This window comes from Scylla paramamosain, chromosome 12 (assembly GCF_035594125.1).
Source record: "Scylla paramamosain isolate STU-SP2022 chromosome 12, ASM3559412v1, whole genome shotgun sequence".
Taxonomy (NCBI): Eukaryota; Metazoa; Arthropoda; class Malacostraca; order Decapoda; family Portunidae; genus Scylla; species Scylla paramamosain.
Genome location: NC_087162.1, coordinates 23097948 through 23107947, shown reverse-complemented (window position 1 = coordinate 23107947; position 10000 = coordinate 23097948). Strand labels below are relative to the sequence as shown.

Genomic DNA, 10000 nt, shown 5'->3' with positions numbered 1-10000 from the left:
AATAAAAAAAACACATTAAAATACGAAATAAGAAAATATCACAACTTTCCTTAAAAAAAATGACAATACAGGATAAGAAATTGAGGCAAAGAGGAAAACAAGAAATCAATGAAAGTACGGAAGGAGAAAAGAGGATGAGAAAACAATACGACCTAAGAGATTAAGACGAGAGAGAGAGAGAGAGAGAGAGAGAGAGAGAGAGAGAGAGAGAGAGAGAGAGGGGGGAGGGAGAATGACTCTGCATTAAATTACCCAAGAGATAAAAATGTAATTAGCGATAATCATAATACCGCAGTTAATTACATAAAAGACTCCCCCTCCTCCCCTCCCCCTCTGATCCTTCTCTCCTCTCCCCCCCACTGATCTCTTTCTGCTGATAAACGCTCGATTTATTTTCCTCTTCTCTTTCTCTTCTTCCTTTTTACCTTTCCAAGTTTTCTTTCCTTTTTTTCTTTCTTTTATTTCCTCTCTTCAGTCCTTTTTTTTTATCTCATCTAGATTTGCTTTCGTTTTCTTCAGTTTCTCTCTGCTTTCATTAACCAAGTTTGTGTTTTCATCCCTGTTCACTCTTTTCTGTTTCCTTTCGTTCTTCATCTTACTTTACTAAGTCTTCTTTCTAATTACTTGCTTCCTCACTACTTATTTCTTTTTTTATTTCTTAGTCATCATTTCTTTCACTTCTCTCCCTTCATTTTATTCGTTTTTTTCCTCCAAAACTTTCATTTTCTACCTCAAAACATCTCTTTTCACTTTTCCTACCATCCCTCCTATTCATACCATTCCTTACCTTTCCTCTTTCCCTTCATCCCGCTTTACAGTTCCTTCCTTAAATTTCCTTCACTCCTTTTCCTTCCATCCCTAACATACTTTATCCCTCCTTTGGTTCCCTTACTACTACTAGTTCTCCTCACAGGTCAATCTCTCATCCCTACCATCTTTCCAGTTTATCCTTTTCCTTTCCTTTCCTCTTATATTTCCTTCCTCATCGTTTCCGTTATCCCTTTCCTTTCTTCCCCTCAACATCTTTTACTCCTTCTCTTAACCCTTTCCCTTTCAACCTTTCAATCTATCTTATTCCTTTCCTTCACCGAGCTTCCTTCATCCCCTTTCCTTTCCATCCACCCCTCCTTCCCTTCTCGCTCCCCTTGTCCCAGTTCTCCTCGACACGATTCAAACGACGGTAATTTATAAGAGCCTTTAATAGCTTTCTTTAATCTATGTGGAGGCGACACGATAAAACACAAGGAGGTCGAGGCGTTGGGAGAATCATTACTCATCGACGGGTACGAGTCTCTAGCTCCTGTTAGCGTGGGAGGCTCTGATACACGGCCCATTAAAACCTGCTTGCTATTAATATCGTAGCGGTGGTGGTGGTAGTGGTGGTGGGTGTTAATGTTTTTGTTCTTGCAGTAATAGTAGTTGAAGGGGTATTAGTCGAAGTAGTAGCTGAAGTATTAGTAGTAATAGTTGTTGCTGAAGTAGTAGTAGTAGTAGTAGTAGTAGTAGTAGTAGTAGTAGTAGCAGTAGTAATTGAAGTAATTGAAGTAGTAGTAGTAATTGAAGTAATTGCAGTAGTAGTAGTAGTAGTAGTAGTAGTAGTACTAGTAGTAGTAGTAGTAGTAGTACTAGCAGAGGTAGAGGTAGAAGTAGGGGTGGAAGTAGAATTAGGGGTAGAGAAAGAGGTAGAGGCAGTGGTGGTGGTGGTGGTGGTGGTGGTGGTGGTCATAACTTTAATTAAAATGCAAACTCTCCTCTTAATACAACACAGCACATTACCCACCCCCCCAAAAAAAAAGAAAAGAAAAAAGAAAGAGAAGCCCATCAAAAAAAAAAAAAAAAAAACATATATATAATTAAACTTTCCTTGTTTGTGTTGAATACGAAACTGCTGAAGTAGGAAAGAAAGGTTCGTTACACACAGTCCTGGCCCTTTTCCCTGTATTCCCCCCTACACAACACGGTGATAAAGGGACGCGTCATCTGAATTCGTATCCGTATCCCTTATTCAGAAATACTTTGCTCTCATCTCTCATCACGACTATTTTCAAAGGCCACACAGATGATTAGCCGAATTCTCAAGACTGTTTTTCCTGTTAACCATATAGAAATCTTGCTAGAACCGGAAAAAAAAAAACATCCTTAGAATCCCTTTTAACTTCAAATACTAAAGGCTTTTGTAAGTAGTGGAGGTGCGGCGCAGGAACGTTTCATTATACGGTCCTGACACTAGCGGTAAAAATAGAAAAATAGGAATAATGAAACAGATAAAATATGGAAGAACGAACGAAAATATGAACAAGGACATAAATTACACGAAAAAAAAAAACAAGACTACAAACACGACTACAAACACGACTACAAACACGACTACTACACGACTACAAACACAACTACTAACACGACTACAAACTTGCACATTTCTTCCGTTTCCTTAGCCCAGCAGCAGCAGCAACAACAACAACAGCAGTGGTAGTAATAATGCGAAGAAATCTGGTGAAAGAAGTATAAGAACAAGAACAGGAACCGGAGAGAACAAACAATGATAACGACAGCAATAACAATAACTACAAACAACAACAACAACAACAACAACAACAACAACAACAAAAACAACAACAACACCATCCTCACTAACAACCACATCACTGACAACACCAACAAACAAACAAACATTCATCCCCACAGCATGACCTTTTTCATCCCACTTCCTCCTTACATATCCCCACCACCACCACCACCACCACCACTACCTAAAGCATCCCTCCACTCCCGTCCACTCTCTCACCACCCCCTTCCCTCACTCCTCACCTCACCTCAGCCAATTCCCTCATCCGTCCAACACTCCCGTGATAAATTTAAGGCAATAAAAAAGAAAAGTCAGAGAGAAGGTTCGCGTAGCATCCTTCTCCGGGACCGACGCCAGCAGATCCTATCCCAGCATCTTGCCTCATCACCATCCCCACCACCATCACCATCACCACCACCACGACCATCACCGCTAGCAGCATCCTTACCGCGGTCAGTAAGGAAACACCATTTGCAGAGGTAAACACGAGAGAGAGAGAGAGAGAGAGAGAGAGAGAGAGAGAGAGAGAGAGAGAGAGAGAGAGAGAGAGAGAGAGAGAGAGAGAGAGAGAGTCAATCTCCCCAAGACTATCAAGAAGGGAATAGTACAGTAGTTTACAGAGAATAATTTAACGTGAAGTAAGTGCGCTATTCATATTACATTCGTCTCCTCCTCCTCCTCCTCCTCCTCCTCCTCCTCCTCCTCCTCCTCCTCTTTGGACTAAGTAATTGAATTGTATAGGACTTAAGGACTAAGCTGTATAATCTCTTTAATCTTCCCGTTTATCTGTTCTAACACTACATGTTTTCAGAAGGAACGTAATCTTCATCCTGGATCAAGTGGTGAGAGATACAACTGAGAAATACTTGGTTTGAATTGTCCTCTATGGTAAACACTGTGACGATACTGGCGCTTGTCCTAACACAGGGAACGCTAAGAGGAGGAAGGAGGAAGAAGATATGCGATAACAGTGCAAGAAGGAAGAAAAGTAGGAGGAAATGAAGGATGAAGGAAGAAAAGTAGAAAAGGAGAGCTGAAGAAGGAAGAAAGGAAGAAAGGCACAAAGAACAACTGAAGGAGGAAGAAAGAAAGGAAGAAAGGTAAAAAGAACTGAAGGAGGAAGGAAGAATATTAGAAAGCAGAATACGAACAAAATTTTAACAGTGCTCATTTTCAATACAATTACCTTTCCGTGTATCTTCCTAAACTACACGTCTCTGGAAGGTACATAAGCCCCTTGTAATGTATGATATAAACTGCAACTCTTATTTCATTTTTATCGTATTTTCTAATAAACACTGTGGCGAGAGTCCTGACAGTAAACCATAAGGAAACTATACAATAAAAGCGAGTAATAGAGTAGGATTTCACTGTTTTTCTATCGTTTTCTCTGCAGTCTTAGGCCATCTGATCTTGTCGCAATCTAGGAGTTTCCAGGCTTTATAGGGAGACTGTTAGGAGCTTAGAGGACTTAAGACTGATGGGATACAATAAACAAATTCTACCATTGACCATCTACTACTGACTATCTACTGTTGACTATATTAAGGACTTCATAGGAATGCTTTCGTGAATACTCTCATGAATTTAACAATGGCAATCCAGCGACTAACTACGTCACGCTAAGGGTGTTATAGCCTTCAGAGTAATACTAACTTGAATTATATACCAAGCTTGGACATGGACTTAAGTAAGGTGTAAAAACTTCAAGCGACAATCCAACAATCAATGACGGTGGCACCAAGATTTGTAGCCATGAATGTTCGTATTTGGTGAATCATAAAGCATAAACGGAAATTTCAGGTGTGGAAGAGGAGCTGCAAGTGTTTTTTTTTTTTTTTAATCAGTCTTTCTTTCTTTTTTTTTTTTTACCAGTCGTTTTTTGAGGAACTCTTTTATAACAGTATTTTCTAGGCATTTCTTTTTTTGAGGGAGGGAGGCAGTATTTTTCTTGAGGCATTAATCATTAGTCTTTTTTAAGCAGTTTTTTTTTCTTAGATATTCACTTTTAAGCAGTCTTTTTCATGCACTCTTTTCTGAAGCAATCTTTTTTTTTTTAAGTCTTCCTTTCCTTCTCTCCCTCAAGGTCCGTGGTTGCGTGTGCCGCGCTTCTCTGCCTTCAGCACAGCCTGGCATGATAGGACAGTCCCGAGGGAGGCACCGCGACCAATCCTGCCGCTTAAACCTTCCAAGAAATGGGTCAACACACAATGGCGCCCCTATCTCCTCCCCCTTACTCTCTCTCTCTCTCTCTCTCTCTCTCTCTCTCTCTCTCTCTCTCTCTCTCTCTCTCTCTCTCTCTCTCTCTCTAAGAATTATGATCATGGTAATTGTAGTTAATATGTCAACCATTTCCTGTATACTAACAAGATTAACAGTAAGAAGTTTGTGTTTTTATCCATTCCTCCTTTTTTGCTGCTAGTGAGAAGGAGGAGGAGGAGGAGGAGGAGGAGGAGGAGGAGAACAAGGCAGAGGAGAACGAGGACAAGGCAAAGAAAAAGAATGGGACGACGAGGAAGAGGAAGAGAACTAGAACGAGAACAAGGACTAAAATAAAAGAGACAAAATAATAAAGAAAAAGGAAAAGAAATACTAATCATAAAAAAAAACGAAACGATAAGACAACAAAGAAGAATAAGAAAAAAAAACGAGTAGAACCAAATATCATACACTAAGTAAAACTATCGTACACTAATACCCAAAGTTTATGCAGCCTTTTTTGTCCCAGTAATGCCTTCAGGGGGTACTTTATTCCTAGTAGCACTGCCAGGCGCGTCGAAAGCAACCTTCCATCCCATACAATACTGAGGAAATGGAGGCCACGGGGTCGTAACAGGAAACGACAGAGGGAATGGAGACGAGAGAGAGAGAGAGAGAGAGAGAGAGAGAGAGAGAGAGAGAGAGAGAGAGAGAGAGAGAGAGAGAGAGAGAGAGAGAGAGAAGTGGACGTTGGGAGACAGCGTAAAGTGAACAGGGAGCAGATGCAAGGACTAAGAGAGAAGGAGAGGGGAGAGGCTGGGAGAGTCAGGATGAAAGGAGCTGACGAGTATACGGGGAAGGAAGAGGAACGTTTGTGACAGGCGGCAGGGAGTGGTGGGAGTGTTGGGGGCTGAGTGGATGGTCTGGAGGGGTGAATGGTATGGATAGCAGGAAGCGGAGTGTTTTACAAGCTGGGAGGTTTGAGGTAAGATGATGCCAAGGAGGAAGTGACAGACGAGTGAGTGAGGCTGGTATTCTGAAACGCTTTGCTCTCACCATTTTTATTTCCAAAGGCCACAGAGATGATTCGCCGGGTTTTCAATAGTGTTTCTGCTGCTATTAATGTAGATATCTTGTTAGTCTGTCACTGGAACCACAACATCTCAAAATCCCGTGATTCATTCCTTCTAACACATTTTATTCTTTCAAAACTTCTATTTTCAAACGCCAATGAGATGCTTGGCCGGGTTTTCAAGAGTGTTTCCTATTAACAACGTAGAAATCTTGTTAATCTGCCATAAGAAACATACAAAAAAGACTCTTAAAATCCCGTGTAACTTCAACTAAAGCCCTTTGAATGTAGTGGAAGTGCTGCGCAGAGGTGTTTCAGAATGCGGTCTCAAAGCCGAGGATGTGTAAAGGCGAGTGAATCAGATCGTAACAAAAGAGAATCATAAGGAACCAGTAGGCCTATATACGTACACGCGGCGGATCATTATATAATTTAGCCTTGTCCATCCATCACCCCTGTCCATAAATCTACCTAATGTTCTGTTAAACCTCATCACTCACAGAGCATTAACAGAAAGGATGTGTGTGTCAGTACAGATGAAGGTAACTACTGTTCACTTTTCTTGTATTCCTGACCTCCTTATACTTCTCTTGAAATATTTCCATTCCCTTCTTTTTCTCTACGTTGAAAAGTATCAGCCTCACTGCAAGTAAAAGCAACAAAAATAAATATATACTCGTATATCAAAACATACTCCTTTCACTTTTCTGAGACTATTTCTCTATCTATACCTCTCCACTCCTGATCTCCTTATGGTTCTCTTGAAATGTTTCCACTCTTTCCTCTTCTATATAAGCTGAAAAGCATCACCCTCGCTCCGAGTAACAAAAAATAATATATAACATAACATACTCTTTTCACTTTTCTGGGGTTGTTTTTATACCTATACTCTTCCATTCGAGTCAATCTTCACCTTTCTCACCTCAAGTACTACATTACTCATGAATATAATGTCAAGACGGAGGTACAGTAAGCTGTCTCTATGCCTTCTTCGTTGTAACTCTATAAACATCAACAGTAAGGACAGTAAACAATTCTCTTTCACCTTCCTCCTCCTCTCCTGGTCATTCTTACCTAACCTGACCTAATTTAACCTAACCCAATTTAAAAGCAGCACGTGAAACAAGGACGTAAGGCAATTTCTCACGTCACAACTTTCCTTTCCTTCGCTGTCTTTCCCCTCCCTAACCTAACCTAACCTCCCTAACCTAATCTAACTTAACTCACACTAAACTATCCTAAATTAACGTAACTTAAAAGGATCACATAAAGTAAGCATGCAAGACAATTTCTCCCAACAACTTTCTTCCTCTCATCTTTTCTATCCCTCCCAAATATAATGAAACCTAACCTAACTTGCACTAACCTAACGTAACCTAATTTCACCTAACGTAACCTAACTTAAGAGCACAACAACAAGCAAAGGTCGAAGGCAAAGTCATCCACTATCTCCCTTCCTCCCTTTCCTCCTCCTCTCGCTGTCTTTTCCCTGTCCCTCCCTAACCTGACCTGATCTAACCTAACTTGCACTCAATTAACCCAATTAACCTAACTTAAAATTTTATGTAATAAAGCACACTGTCTATCTGTCTATTTGTGTGTGGGGGTGAGTTTCCTGTGATATTTTTTACCCTGGTAACGCCAGATAATTCTGCTAGTAACATAATAAGCAAGAATGCAAGACAATTTATTCCAACCGTCTTCCTTTCTTCCCTCGCTGTCTTTTTCTACCCGTCTCTAACTTAACCTAACTAGCACTACCCTAACCTATCCTAACTAGCACTATAACCTAACCTAACTAGCACTAACCTAACCTAACCTAACCTAACTAGCACTAACCTAACCTAACCTAACCTAACTAGCACTAACCTAACCTAACCTAACCTAACCTAACTAGCACTAACCTAACCTAACCTAACTAGCACTAACCTAACCTAACCTAACCTAACTAATACTAACCTAACCTAACCTAACTAGTACTAACCTAACCTAACCTAACCTAACCTAACTAGCAAAAACCTAACCTAACTAGCACTAACCTAACCTAACCTAACCTAACCTAACTAGCACTAACCTAACCTAACCTAACCTAGCTTCAACAAAGCATAGTAAGCAAGGATACAAGACAAATTTTCGCAACGTCTTCTTTCCTTCCCTCACTGTCCTTTTTCTACCCATACCTAACCTAACCTAACAAGCAAGGTAAACTCTGCCGTTACCTTCCTTCCCTACCGGTCTTCCTCACCTCCTACCGACAAACAAGTCCTCCTCCTGCAGCGCCCCCGCCAGATCCGGCAACCCAATTATCGACTCTTTAAAATTCCTCTTCTATTCGCCAACCGCTGCTCCCAATGTTTTTTACTGCCTCTCTCTCTCTCTCTCTCTCTCTCTCTCTCTCTCTCTCTCTCTCTCTCTCTCTCTCTCTCTCTCTCTCTCTCTGACTAGAGTGAAGAGAAAACAACCGTCGTTTTATTTCCCTTAGCGATCACGAGTCTTGGCTGAAAGAGAGAGAGAGAGAGAGAGAGAGAGAGAGAGAGAGAGAGAGAGAGAGAGAGAGAGAGAGAGAGAGAGAGAGAGAGAGAGAGAGAAATAATCCCAACCCCGAAAAAATCCTTACAAAAACAGAGACCGTTCAGCGTATAGAGGGAAGTCAGTCTCTCTCTCTCTCTCTCTCTCTCTCTCTCTCTCTCTCTCTCTCTCTCTCTCTCTCTCTCTCTCTCTCTCTAAACAAACCAAGGAAGTAAAGTAAGCAAGAAAATGAACACGCAAAGACAGGAATGAAGCAAGCAAGCAGGAAGGAGCGTAAACTTTCAACGTAAAATCTAAAGTTATGAAGGAAAAAAAGAAAAAAAGAGAGTAAATTAAGAAAAGTCTCCCGATGGACTCCGTGGACTTAAGAGACTCAGGTGTGGCAGGTATGTTGTATTTTAATGGCCCGTAATGATCCGCTAAGGTACAGTGAGTGAGCTGGGAGAGAGGGAGAGGGAAGGAGAGGAGAGGGAGGTTGTAAGGGGGCCAGTAATACGGAGAGGGGAGGGGGAGGGGAAAGAAGAGCTTGATTGGAGTAGTGCAGCAGCTTTGATTCTGTTCCGCTGCACTGTTGTTTGTTGTTTGTTGGGGATCGAGTGGTGGTGGTGGTGGTGGTGGTGGTGGTGGTGGTGGTAGCAGAAGTATTAATGTTTATGCTGCTATTACTATTATCAACTTCAGTAGTAGTAGTAGTAGTAGTAGTAGTAGTAATAGTAGAGGCTGGTGGTTACTGTAAGTGGTATTAACAGTACTAGGAGTAAAGAAAGTAAGTATTAGTGGTAACATCAACAGTATTAATAGTTGCAGTTGGAAGAGGGGGAGGAAGAGGAGGAAAAAAGGAAAGAACAAGAGTAGTAGTAGTAGTAGTAGTAGTAGTAGTAGTAGTAGTAGTAGTAATAGTAGTAGTAGTAGTAGAAGAGCCAATAGCAGCCGTAGATGCTGAAGTATTTGGGAGACAAGAACGAAGAAGTAAAGAAAATGGGAAGACGAAAGACACAGAAATGGAGAGATGCAATTGCTATTCTGTACAAAGATTGATTTTCGCACGCAAGTAGAAGCAACGCAAGGAAACAGGAACCTATCACAACAAACCTCTCCCCTTCACCACCGTTACCCTTCACCGTCACTGCACAACACCTCACCATCAACTCTCAGGAAACGAAGAGAAACGATCATCTAAAACGTGAACTCCTATAATTACTTCGTCAAGGTTGTTTCTTTTCCTATAGCATTCTTAATAGCTGTAGTTATGAGAGATTAATTAGTTTTATTTATCAAGTTAATGAAAATCCTGCAAATCAATTCAGAATTAAGGAAAAGTCTTACTGCACAACAAAAGTTCAACTCTTGCTATAAAAGACTAGGAATTATTTTCTCAGGATGTGAAAATACGTAGAATATTCGTAAAGAAGGCGATGGTGCAAGTGATGGTGGTGGTGATGATAGTGATGGTGATGATTAGAGATGATGATGATAGTGCGAGTGAAAGAAGAATTGTGTTGTGGTGATGGTGGTGGCGGAGGGTTAGTGTCGATAGTGGCGGAGACGAAGAAAGATGAGGTGGAGGCGTAGTCGAAGCGATGGTGGTGATGGAGGCGATGGAAAGAGGTTAGTGGTGGTGGAAGGATAGTAAG

The 10000-nt window shown here is 41.1% G+C and overlaps 1 long non-coding RNA gene across 1 annotated transcript in view; it reads right to left on the bottom strand.

The window, feature by feature from the left end:
* Positions 1-10000, bottom strand: part of LOC135105906 (uncharacterized) — a 45682-nt gene that overhangs the window by 34678 nt on the left and 1004 nt on the right. The window lies entirely within an intron of this gene.